This window comes from Leptodactylus fuscus, chromosome 1 (assembly GCF_031893055.1).
Source record: "Leptodactylus fuscus isolate aLepFus1 chromosome 1, aLepFus1.hap2, whole genome shotgun sequence".
In the NCBI taxonomy this organism is placed as follows: domain Eukaryota; kingdom Metazoa; phylum Chordata; class Amphibia; order Anura; family Leptodactylidae; genus Leptodactylus; species Leptodactylus fuscus.
Window position 1 is genome coordinate 53,151,554 of NC_134265.1, and position 13,099 is coordinate 53,164,652.

Below are 13,099 nucleotides of genomic sequence, written 5' to 3' on the forward strand. Positions count from 1 at the left end.
GTGTTGAACTGTGTGCAGATGTGCGTATCTAATCCTCCCCTATGTGGTATTGTGTGAAGAGGTGCGTATCTAATCCTCCCCCGTGTGGTATTTTGTGCAGACACACGTATCTAATGCTTCAGCATGTGGAACTGTGTGTAGACGCGCATATCTAACCCTCGGTCATGTGGTACTGTGTGCAGACGCACGTATCTAATCCTCCCCCATGTGGTACTATGTGCAGAGGCATGTCTCTAATTCTCCCCTGTGTGGTATTGTATGAAGATGCGCGTATCTAATCCTACGGCGTGTGGAACTGTGTGAGAGCGCCAAATAGATTAATATATCTATATACACAGCTCTTACTATTCAATTTCATTTGAAGTGTTTGGGGGACTTTATATTTCAAGAATCATTTGGACTCGACGCCTTTCCATTTCATGACCCCTATTTTACAAAACACATAGTAGAAAAAGTGGAGGATGGCCATCATGTGCATGTTCATTATCCAAGGTCCGTCAATGGGGGAATCTTCTTAGATAGGAGTTGGTCAGATAAGATGGATTTTGGCTGAAGAGTTAGGCTGGTCTTACACAACCGTAATGTAAGTCCGGAAATGGTCCGTAATTGAGGGTTTTCAATTGCAGACACATTATATTCAATGTAGCCTCTTACACCACCGAATATTTTATCCGTGATGTGGCCAGGCCGCAACCGTGGTCCGCAATTTATAGGACATGTCCGTAATGGCCGTGAATTGCAGCACTGCACGGACTCACCCATAGAACTCTATGGGCGAGTGCGGCAGGACACGGACATCTGCGGAGTCTATGTTGCCGATCAGCAAGAGATTGAATACTATAGTGGAGCACAGAGCTGCTATTCGCTCCATGCTCCATTATTCAGCTTTCAGCTGTTAATGTCTGCGGCAGGGAAGCGCAACAACTGTCAAGCTGAAGACAGAGTCAGAGCCTGCAGGTCCACAGGAACGCAATTTGGTGAGTATTATTTTTTTTTTTCTTTAATGTAACATTGGTGGTTGAAGGGGCCAGGGGAAACTAAGCTATGGGTGGGGAGTGGAAGGTATTGAGGGGCCCACTTTTGCACAGGGACCCCCAACACATTAAAAACAGTCCTAGTCCTGTACAGGAAACCCATGAATTGCTGAACCCGAAGAAGCTATTTCACTTGGAGAGTCTCTTCGTGCACCATATGGATGACTCCATGAAAGAGAGGGCCGATGTCTATGACAAACTGTATTTATGTTGACTACAATGGTACTGTTGGAGAGGTCATGATAAAATGATTGTAGCCACAATATGTAATAATAGAAGCATATATATATATATATATATATATATATATATATATACATACACAGTATATATATATATATATATATATATATATATATATATATATATATATATACATATATATATATATACACACACACTAGCATTTCCCGCGACTTCGTCCGGGCATCCCCCCCCCCATTGGCGCACTCCCTCCCGTCAACAGCTGCCCCACACACACATATACATACACACCGTATATACTCTAGTATAGCCCGAATATAAGCCGAGGCCCCTAATTTCACCACAAAAAACTGGGAAAACTTATTGACTCGAGTATAAGCCGAGGGGGGGAAATGCAGCAGCTACTGGAAAATTTCAAAAATTTAAATGGTTGGAGTTTTTAGGTGCAGTAGATGCTGGGTGCTGGGGAAGGGGAGGGGGTGTTTTGGTGGTCTGTCTGCCCCTTCCCTGAGCTTGAGGACTGTTTTGTTTTTCTCCCACTTGGAATTCAGCCTGGCTGAATATAGGGGATCTGCAGTGCTCCTATTAACCCCTTCCCGACGGAACAGGAGCACTGCAGATACCCTATATTCAGTAGACCGGGCACTTTCAGACACAGGGATACCTAATGTGTATGTGTTTCACAGTCATTTTCTACTTCTGTATGTATTCTAGGGAAAGGAGGGATTTAAAAAATTTATTTTATTATTATATTTTTTGTAAAGCTTCTTTTTTTTCACTATGTTATGGGAGATTCTATACATTACTATTGCGGCTGGTCATAGACCTAACCCCCCGAAAAACTTGGCTTATACTCGAGTATATACGAATATATATATATATATATATATATATATATATATATATATATATATATATATATATATGTGGGGGTTTTTTGTTTGTTTTTTTTAAATAGTATTGGGGGTCTGGCTGCTCTTCATTACAACATATGACGGAAGCCATGTTAGTGTTTTTCTAGATTCAGTTTCCTTGTGGGTATTGTTGAGCTGGAAACATTCCTTTCTATCAGTAACTGATGGAAGACTTTTCTCTTGTATTAACAAATGACCAAATAGTTTTAACACAGCAAAAGAAAAATGAAACCAAAGGAGAGAGAAACTATAATGAAATAGTCCAAGGCAGCCACATGGATATATAACCTTAAGTCTTACAAAAACATGAGATTTGCTGATCACAGAGAAACCTCATGGAGGTTAGTCATCACATTCCAAGCACGTAATGTAAAAACTAGAATGAATGGCGGGGCTACCTGATATACACAACCTATAGAAATATGCCTGCAAGGCAACTTCTGCAGGGTTTACATGGTAGCCAAGATAAATATCTTAACTGGGAGGTCCCTACTCCCAAGGTTTACCAAGGCTAGACATAAGGACACGGCAGAGCTGGGCGATTGCTCCTTTATTTCTGGATACAAGCCATGCAGAACATTGCAGGGCTAAGGCTACAACCTTACTTCTGCCTAGTACTAGTATTACTGCAGTTCTAGAACCAAAGGATGGAAAAACAACTTTGATCAGTGATTTTTCTCACGACAGGGTTTTCCCTTATTTATGCTCTGCTTCACCCTTCTGTATAATAGTGTATTTGTCGATATTGCCGTAGGACACGGGTCACAAGTGCTCACTGGAGTACATTAACCTTCTCACATAGGCATCCATGACTATTTAAGAAATAAATTTTAGATTTACAAAGCTCTGTTCTCATGTGGTTAGGAACTTCTGTTGAACATTGTGTCATATTAAAGAGGAACAATGGAGGACACCAAAATAGAACCCATGTTTATGCAGACCAACAGAGGAAACAAACATAACATTTCCACCACAGCCTGTTTTTTTTTTTTTTGTTTTTTTTTTTCTCTCCAGATTTTACCTGCTTTTTCTGCTTTTTTTTGCTGTCTGTACTATGCTAACATTCCCATGGTGCCTCAGCACAGCTAGAGCCAATACCATCTCTGCCTGCTAAGGAGACAATGATTATCCCCCCTCTATTTTTTTTCCTAAATAAGCTAAGAGACCTTAAGCATACAGTCTGGGAGAGTTAGCTATCATCCTATTCATTATAATGATGTGACAGAAGTAATTAATAATAGTGATAGGAGTTTATACCCCTATTTGTGAATACTTGTTTGATACAGACCGTGAAATTTTATTATCCAGGAAGTTCTGGTGCCTGTATGAAGGACACAGAGCTCTAGAGACTCAAGTAAAAAGCATGCCACTGTAGCATTATATTATTATTAGTATGCAACCCTCCCAGTGCAAAGTGTACACATTGACACAAAAAAAAAAAAAGTCAGACTGTTGTAAAACTCTGCTTACATATAGGTCTCTGACAGATATGAAAAGAATGACAGGTGTGGTCTGATTAAACACTGGGTCTTGAGGGCCATATGAGGGCATAAAAGTTCTCCCCAATTAAAAAAAAAAAAAAACAACTCTCAGAGGCTTCTTTTGGGTAGTGTACCTCTTGGTGGGAGATTATAAGGCCCCAGTCACACGAGGCACGGAATGGTGTATTTTGCTCCCGATTCTGAGAATGGGAAGCCACATCAGAATAGGACCAATATGCGCCTTCCACAACTGTCACTGCTTCCCACTCCAGAGTAGGCCCAAATGAATGGGCCCAGTCCGGAGGGTGCTGCCGCGAGGCAGACGCCGGGACTGAATCAGCCGCGGAATCCGCCTGAAGAAAGGGCAGCTCGCTCCTTTTTTCTGTGAGCGGCAACTGCTCATGGAAAAAACGAAGCTAGCGGTCTGCATAGGGGAAGGGAGCGGATTCTGATGTGGACTCAGCGCCAAAATCTGCCCCCTCTTGCCCCATGTGAATGAGCCCTAAGACATGTCTGTACAATGCCCTTGAAGACATTTAGCCCAATTGATGTACTTTGAGATTGTATTATCAACAGACACAGAGAAGCAAGATGATCATTATCTTTTGTACATTGGATTGAGATGAGCATTGTGCCTTTCATTCAGTCCAAGGATAGATACATAATTGGAATAGATACCTTTAAGGGTGCATGCACACTACGTAACGCCGGGCGTGTATGAGAGCCGTACACGCCGGCGTTACAGCAGGGCTGCCGAACACTTCCCATTCACTTCAATGGGAGCGCTCGTAAACGCCGCTGTTACGAGCGCTCCCATTGAAGTGAATGGGAAGTGTTCGGCAGTCTGCTGTAATGCCGGCGTGTACGGCTCTCATACTCGCCCGGCGTTACTCAGTGTGCATGCACCCTAAGGCCCGCTTCACATCTGCGTTTGGGTCATTTCATTTCCCTATCCGCATGAAATATACGGAGAGAAAAGTCCTGTAAGCAGCACTCTTTTTCTGCATTTTTTCGTGTGGAAATCGAACAAAAATCACACAAACTCCATTATAGTCTACAACGACAACGAAAGACTAACAGAAACTAATTGTCGTATTTCCTTTATTTCTAGAGATTAATATGCTTGGCTAAGCTAAGCATCAATGGACTCCCTGGATATCCATGTTTGCGTCATTGATATGGTCTAGCGTATTGGTATAATCCTCCCCCTCAAATACCAGTAGAGGTGCTGGAAATAAAGCAAGGCCCTCCTCTAGTCTATTTATTACACTACAGTATCCTGGCTCTGAAAAGGCCCAGGAAGAAACTAGGAGGAAAATAATAAGAATACAATCACCTCCTGACACTTGTATGTAACAGAGCAAACAGTGCTGCACCTATTCCAGTCTGCTAAACATTAACAGGACAGGAAATAAATCAATGCAATAAATCAAATAACCTCAGAATAATATCGACAAGCCCTAAAAGGATGGCCTGAAAATACATTCAGAAAACAGGAGAGGAGATTATACCAAGTACACGCAAGATCAGAGCATTTTAATTTCACATATTCCCTCCACTCAGGATTGTGATCTTAAAAGAAAAAAAAAAAAAAAAAAAAAAAAAGGAATAAAAATGGAATGTATCACCTGTTGGTTTGAGTTAGGCCTGGTTCACATCTGTGTTCGGTAATCCATTCAGGGAGTCCGCATAGGGACCACCCCCCAAATGGAATACCGAACGCAGTGGCAAGTGGTGATCCTATGAAAGCACACGGACCCCATAGACCATAGTGGGGTCCGTGTGCTTTCTCCGCACGGAACATGCAGACACAAAAGTACTTTGGATCTACTTTCCTCTCCGTATGACTCACGTGGACATTGCGCGGAAAGCACACGGACCCCATTATCTTCTATGGGGTCCATGTACTTTCACTGCTCACCGCTTACCGAATGCAGATGTGAACCACCTCCATCTTCTTCTGGAATGAAGTCTTCACCACGTCTTCTTCCGGCAGTAGCTTCTAACTTCTAGGCCTCGGGCCTAGGGCAAGCTGACTGCGCATGCCCACAGGCCATGGGAAAATGGACACTTCCAATACTGTGTAAGCGTCCATTTTTCTTGTGGCCGCGAGCATGCACAGTCGGCTTGCCCTAGGCCCGAGGCATAGAAGTTTGAAGCTACTTCTGGAAGAAGACGTGGTGAAGACCTCGTTCCAGAAGAAGATGGACGTGGCGCTGGAGAGTTCTCTGGCAGCATTGGGGACACCCCCAGTGGTGTTTGAGCGCTGAGGACAGCCCCCAGTGCTGCGAAAGAACTAATTTGCATACCAACAAAAACTGGATTTTTCACCAAACGGCGGGCCGGAGACGACTTATAAAAGGTAGGAGAAGAATCCCTTTAATGTGTGCGGTTATCAATGGGACAGCCAGAAGCTGGCCACAAAGGCCCAGATAATGCACCGAATAATGTTTCAGCACTAATGTTCCAACAAATATGTTGATATACATTTGGCTTAGTAACGACCAATTAAAAATTTCCAAGTTGTAAATGCAGAAGCTGGACATGCTTATATTAGATTTTATACCAGAGTAAGATAAAATGAAAGGGGTTCATACTGGCAAGGTAACTATATACCAACCTTAAGGAAACATGATCTAATGTAATGAAAGCTTAAGAGGCTAAAGCAGCAAAACAAAAACACCCTGACAAACACAAGACAAGATTAGAGGAGAACGTAGACGAAAAATATAAGTCAAGGGGCTTAGAAACAGGAATCTGACACCTTTCTATTATGCTTTGGGTTTTAATTCTCCATTTTCAAGATTTGTTAGCAGTCTATGAAAACATCTTTGTTTCCATTCAGAAGCTCCAATCTTGGACATACCTAGCCCTGCTCTCAGCACAGAAGTGGATACAAATGTATCATGGGTGGGGCAACACAGTTGCTAAGTGGTTAGCACTGCAGCCTTGCAGCGCTGGAGTCCTGGGTTCGAATCCCGCCAGGAACAACATCTACAAGGAGTTTGTATGTTCTCCCCGTGTTTGCATGGATTTCCTCCCATACTACATAGACATACTGATAGATTTAAAAAAAATAAAAAATTAATATGCATCATGGGTAGTGGTGCAGGTTTCTACTCTGGTTCACATCAGCGTTCGGTAATCTTTTCGGGGAGTCCCCATGGGGACCCCCTCCAAACAGACTACCGAACGCATTGGCAAGTGATGAGCTTATGAAATCACACGGACCCCATAGATTATAATGGGGTCCGTGTGCTTCCCGCGCAGTCTCATGATCTACTTTCCTGTTTGCATGACTTGTACAGAGACCGCGGGGAAAGCACACGGACCCCATTATAGTCTATGGGGTCCGTGTGCTTTCACTGCTCACCACTTGTCCCCATGCGGTCTCCCTGAATGGATTACCAAACACAGATGTGAACCAGGCGTAAGCTTTTGTAACACCCCAGAGGGGTGCAGGTTGGCCACCATGACACAGGTCTGAGAAAATACTATTACTAGTAAAATATACATTGGGCTATGCCATGAAAAATAATGCCTATCCATAGCATAAAAGATAAATTGCTGATTGGTGAGGGTGCACCCGTCTTCACAACTGGGATAAAATATCCCTGTTTTCAGTATTGGTGGAGATCTCAGCAGTTACGACCCTCACTGATCAGAAATGTACCCTATGGATGCTGGGCCATTTTAATAAATTAGGGGGCTCTGTTTAAAGTTTTTCTAAGTCCCCTCCCCCGACATAATTTAATCCTCCCCATAATTAGTCCATTCAAAGGCCCCATGCCCTCTGTTACTACACACAAAAAAAAAAAAATCCCTTGGGCCCGCAAGCTCCGGCTGTAATAATGTCTGTGGCTCAGCGCTCATTGCACTTCCCTACCACAGACAATATCAGCCAAAGGCTGAATAATGGAGCACAGAGCTATCAGCTCCTAAATACACACATCGAGTTGAAATCGCTGCCTGCTTCCCAGACCAGTGGGACAGCACCCGAAATGCGGGACTGTTCTAGCAAAAGGGACCTCTGCAACCATAGGGCCGGTGCAGATGCACTGTTAACCCTAAAGTTAAAGCAGCCCTCTATGGATGCAGAATAAATATTTTTAAAAGGTTTAGATAGAAACTGAATACACAACAGCAGGACGAGTTTTCATCTGAAATTTATTCCGCATATAAAATTTTACAAAGGAAAAATAAGTGCAAAGTCAAACAGGCAGCACATGGGCCAATAAAAGACAGCGGAAACATGACAATATAGTGCTGTAGGTGAGAAGTAGCCATATTGAAGCATAATTTGAGGCTCCCGAGCTCCAATGTAAGTGGTGTAATGGAGTCCCCACTCACCATGTTTCAATAGTGATGTTGTCTAGTGTTGTAGCGAGGCCTTTGGGCCAACTCAGTGTCCAGGCCCAGTAGCAATTACTACTTCAGCACCCCCTAGAACTACACCAATGTAGCAACTATATATTTTGGGAGTTGTCAAAGCACATCCACTAATGTTATGAAAGAAATCAGTCATGAAAAGATGCCACACGATCTTCCATTTGTATCACTATAATAATAATAATAATAATACATTTTATTTATATAGCGCCAACATATTCCGCAGCGCTGTACAATTTATAGGGTTCAGATACAGACATACATAACAAAGAACGTCATTTCACACAATGGGACTGAGGGCCCTGCTCAAAAGAGCTTACAATCTATGAGGTAGAGGGGGTGACACAAGAGGTAGCAGGGGCGGCATTGCTTATACAGTGTTCAGACAATTTTGTGCATTAGGAATTGTGATAGGCTTGTCTGAAAAGATGCGTCTTTAGCTTGCGTTTGAAACTGTAGAAGTTGGGAGTTAATCTGATTGTCCGGGGTAGAGCATTCCAGAGAAGTGGTGCAGCTCGGGAGAAGTCTTGTATACGAGCATGGGAGGTTCTGATAATAGAGGATATAAGTGTTAGATCATTGAGTGAGCGGAGAGCACGGGTTGGGCGGTAGACAGAGATGAGGGAAGAAATGTAGGGAGGTGCGGCATTATGGAGAGCCTTGTGGATGAGAGTAATAACTTTATATTTTATTCTATAATGAATAGGCAGCCAATGTAGCGACTGGCACAGACCGGAGGCATCGCTGTAGCGTCTAGCCTGATAGATGAGCCTGGCTGCTGCATTCAGAATAGATTGTAGAGGAGAGAGTTTAGTGAGGGGAAGACCGATTAGTAAGGAATTACAGTAGTCAAGGCGAGAATGAATCAGAGAGACAATAAGTGTCTTTAGTGTATCTCTGGTAAGGAAAGGGCGTATTCTGGAGATGTTTTTGAGGTGGAGGTGACATGATAGGTGGATTCACATGTTTCCCAACGACCAGAATGTAAAAACAGGCCATACTGGTCAAGTGACTGACATGATCGATTTCTTGTAGAAAGATAGAGGGATGTCACACAGATGGCGCAGGTAGACACCTGGTGTCTTAGCTATTGTGCAGACCATGAATTTTGAGGTGATGCACTAGACAGTTTTGCGGAATTCCCTCAATTTCTGACGTTACCAGAAAACATGTAAAATATCGCCTCTTGCAATCTGCGGATCCAACAGAAAGCGAAGGCAGAGAGAGATTACACAGTTTGGAGAGGACTCGGTGCCATTTTCTCAAAATCTTCTAACTGGTTCTTGAATTAACGTTATTGAGAGTTTCAGTATCATTACATACAAGCTCGTACATTGGTTAGATATTGATCTGTAGGTTTCTTTCCAGTTAGGCATGTCAGATGTGAATCTTCAGGACAGAAAGGAAAACAGCAAGAAAGAGTGGACATAGATGGACACTGATGGTAGAACTAGAGGGAAGTGGAGAACTTGAAGAGCCTGAAGGGCAAAGGGCATGGTTCCTCAGGAACAATTAGTCGTCTTGTAAGTCTTGTTTACTAGAGTCCCAAGCTCATAACCAACATTTCTTCTGAATAGGAAGGTAGGTTATCCAAGATGCGATAAAGTAGTAAAGTAGAGAGGGAGAGTTTGTGGTGTGGGAACAAAAGTGAGTGTTTATCATAGTTACAAACCCTCCTGAAATGTCCAGGAGGTTCCCACAAAAAGGGGAGACCGTCCAGTATTCCTGGAAGAATTGAAAAGTCTCCCAGGCGGGATGGCTCTTTCTTATATTACATGTGAACTTTACAAACCGTTTTTTTTTGTTTGTTTTCTTTTTATTAAGAAAAGTGCATGAGTTGCACATTTTATGCTGCTGTCACAAAAAAGGGAGGTGCAGGACGAGACAGAGGGCGAGTGTTGGAGTGACCAGGTCACGTTTACAAAGGAAAAACTAAAACCAAAATAACTGGCCTCATGGCAAGCATCAGTGAGAAGTTATGCCAGTGGGGCAACATATGGACATTGTATAGGTCACATATTGGCGGTTTGTAAAGAAAAGACCTGGACAGTGGAAGTGCCAATGTTGGATCGTTGGGAGGATGAAGAGGAAAGTATTGTTTATATTTTTTGTTTGCAGCTTATTATTATTTACTGCATGGATAATCCCTTTAATAAGGCTTTTAATACTATAGGAATATCCCTTTAAATATACATGAATCAGATAAAGTCACTGAACATGGCTGAATTAAAGTGATCACACCAGACTCTGGTCTTGAAGGAAATAATGTGCTGAGCCATTCACCTCTCCCACAGATCAATTACGGAGTTCAAGGGTCAGTACGGGATGTGTTATCTTAACTCTCACTGTACAGAAAGCTGATCTATCACATTTCTCTTTTCAATTAACCTCTCCATTCAAAACTCATTCGCCCAATCCGTGACCGCACTTAAAGGGGACTATGAGAGCGAGTCTGCCCTTGCAACCCTGGAGTGTGGATAATGGCGGCTTCATTCCCACTACAACGGATGGTCTATGTAATAATGTGAAATCACCAGCCAGGCAATACACGCAAGGAGAAAATGGCCTAGAAACTCATTCATGCACTCTCTGTCTCATTGAAATAAGGAACTAAATACTTGACTATAGGCCAAATTACTATTGTTATTATACCGCTACACATTATCACTGCGTGCATGTTGTGCATGTTCACATTTTTCTGTTTCACATTATGTTTTATATATACATGAGTGCTTCCTCCCACAGCAGAGCTGGAATGGAGCAGATTTCAGAACAATCATTACCTAAGGAGCTGAGAATTGGGCATTCCTCCTTTACTATTAGGCAAAATGGGCTACACATGGCCCAAGATCACACATACAGACAAATACTAAAAGAGTGATAACCCAAATAAGAGACTCCTATCAGTCCATGTCAAGCGCAGCAATACTAGAGGACTATAAAGATGGCAGAGTGCATTACATAGAAGTAGGTTAATAGTTGAACAAACGTTACATGCAGGGGCATAAATAGCAAAGACTGGGCTCCATAGCAAACTTTTGACTTGGACACAATATAGCACCCCTGTCCTGGCCCTCACACACTATAGCGACCCATTTACACAAACTATAATGTCACAAAGCAGCCTCCAGACAGTATAATATCCAACAGTGGCCCTTCCACATAGTAGAATATCACATAGTGGCCCATTCACACAGTATAATAGCTCTGGTAATGAGAACGGACAGTCCATAGGTTGAATAAACATGTCGGTTAAAGATTAGGCAGCACAGGGGGCCCCTTAAGCTGTGGGTGCCCTGGGCAATTGCCCAAACTGCCCCCCCCCCCCCTAACACCAGCCCTAATAACAGGTATAGAATAAATAGTCATCAAATACACTAATGGTTGTCTATATATAACTTCATAGAGGATGCTGCATATCTTGGCTAGTGAAGTGTGACTATAGGTGTCCATATGTCACTCCATAGACGCCAGTTGAATATGAAGGTGCCACATAAATAGCAACTCAAAGTGCTGTACTCACATAATGTATCATAGGAATTGTGGCATATAACGGCTGGACTTCCTTAACACATATCCCATAGTATGTTACAATATATTCAATATAGTAAGATCACCAGTGAATAAATATCAAATTAATACAACGTTTCGGTCTATTACAACCTTTTTCATATTGATCTGTGTAGCAGCAAGTTTGGAGCACTGTGCATTGCTAAAGCATCTACCTTTAAGAATAGGCCGTGGTTTTCTGTGGAAGGAAACCCACGCAAACACGGGGAGAACATACAAACTCCTTGCAGATGTTGTTCTTGGCAGGATTGGAACCTAGGACTCCAGCGCTGCAAGGCTACAGTGCTAACCACTGAGCCACCGCGCTGCCCCAATTTCTTTTTTATCACAGATTTGAAATCCTATGGCCAGGATTCCCATTGAAAACACAATTTTAAACACAAATGTTGGCACCACATATACATATAAATCCACCTTGAAAATCAGTCAGCTGAGCACGCCATGCCTTTAAGGTCCGTCATCAAGAATGGATGTCCACTGATCAGGTTATCTATTTTTCTAAGCGAAAGAAGCTATAGTGCTATGCAAACGTTTTAGACAGGCTTGAAAGAAGTAAAATGCTTTTGAATGATAGAAGTGTTAATATTTTATTTCTGTCAGTTAACAACATTAATTGAATGACCTTTGCTCTTTACATTCCATCAGTTCTTCTCGGTACTTGCAGACCGTTTTTGAAGGAAAAAAGCAGGGAGGTTGTTCCCGCCATCTTGGAGAACCAAGAACAGATCTTCTGTGGATGTCGGCTTGCTCCAATCCTTCTTTCTCTTCATGTGATCCAAGACAGACTGGATGATGATATCAGGGCTCTGTGGGGGCCATATCATCACTTCCAGGACTCCTCCTCCAAAGAGGGGTCACATAAATATTGATAGGACTTAGGTTTGTTAATTGACAAATTGTACAGCGCTGTGGAATATGTTGGCGCTATATAAATAAAATGTATTATTATTATTGACAAAACTGAACTATTAACACTTCTTTTTTTGAAAGCATTCATACTTTGCAGCATTTCTTTCCCCCCCCACCTGCCTAAATATTTTGCACAACACTATTGACATTTACAATTATTGTAGTACTGTATATTTAGATCCCTAAACAGGATTGGGTCCTGCGATGAGCAAGCAGAAAAAAAAAAAAAACCTCTCCTTAAGAAAGGAACTTTGGTGGGTTTCCTGCTTTGTAGAACAGCCAGAAGCTAGTCAAAATGTTAGCCACCAATATTACTATGAAATGGCTCTGTTCACACTAGTGACATGGATTCCATCCTAAAGGCAGTTGTCTGTTCCACTTTCAAACAGATCCTATTCTATTTTATCAGATCCTGTTGACTTATAATGGCGCCTATTGAGATTCTACATGGGGTCCAGGTAATTTTGGTAGAATAAAAGTAATGTTGGTCGCACTATTATTGCAACAATATAAATCAGAATCTTGAAAGGTGGCTTCACGAAGACCGCCATTGCCGATATGCTATTTTACAGCATGTGATCATAAAATGGGGTATCCA

At 42.3% G+C, this 13,099-nt stretch overlaps 1 protein-coding gene across 2 annotated transcripts in view; it reads right to left on the minus strand.

Annotated features, from left to right (window-relative positions):
- The window catches only part of IQGAP2 (IQ motif containing GTPase activating protein 2), a 264,000-nt gene that overhangs the window by 182,140 nt on the left and 68,761 nt on the right, over positions 1 to 13,099 (minus strand). The gene's annotated exons all lie outside the window — the stretch shown is intronic.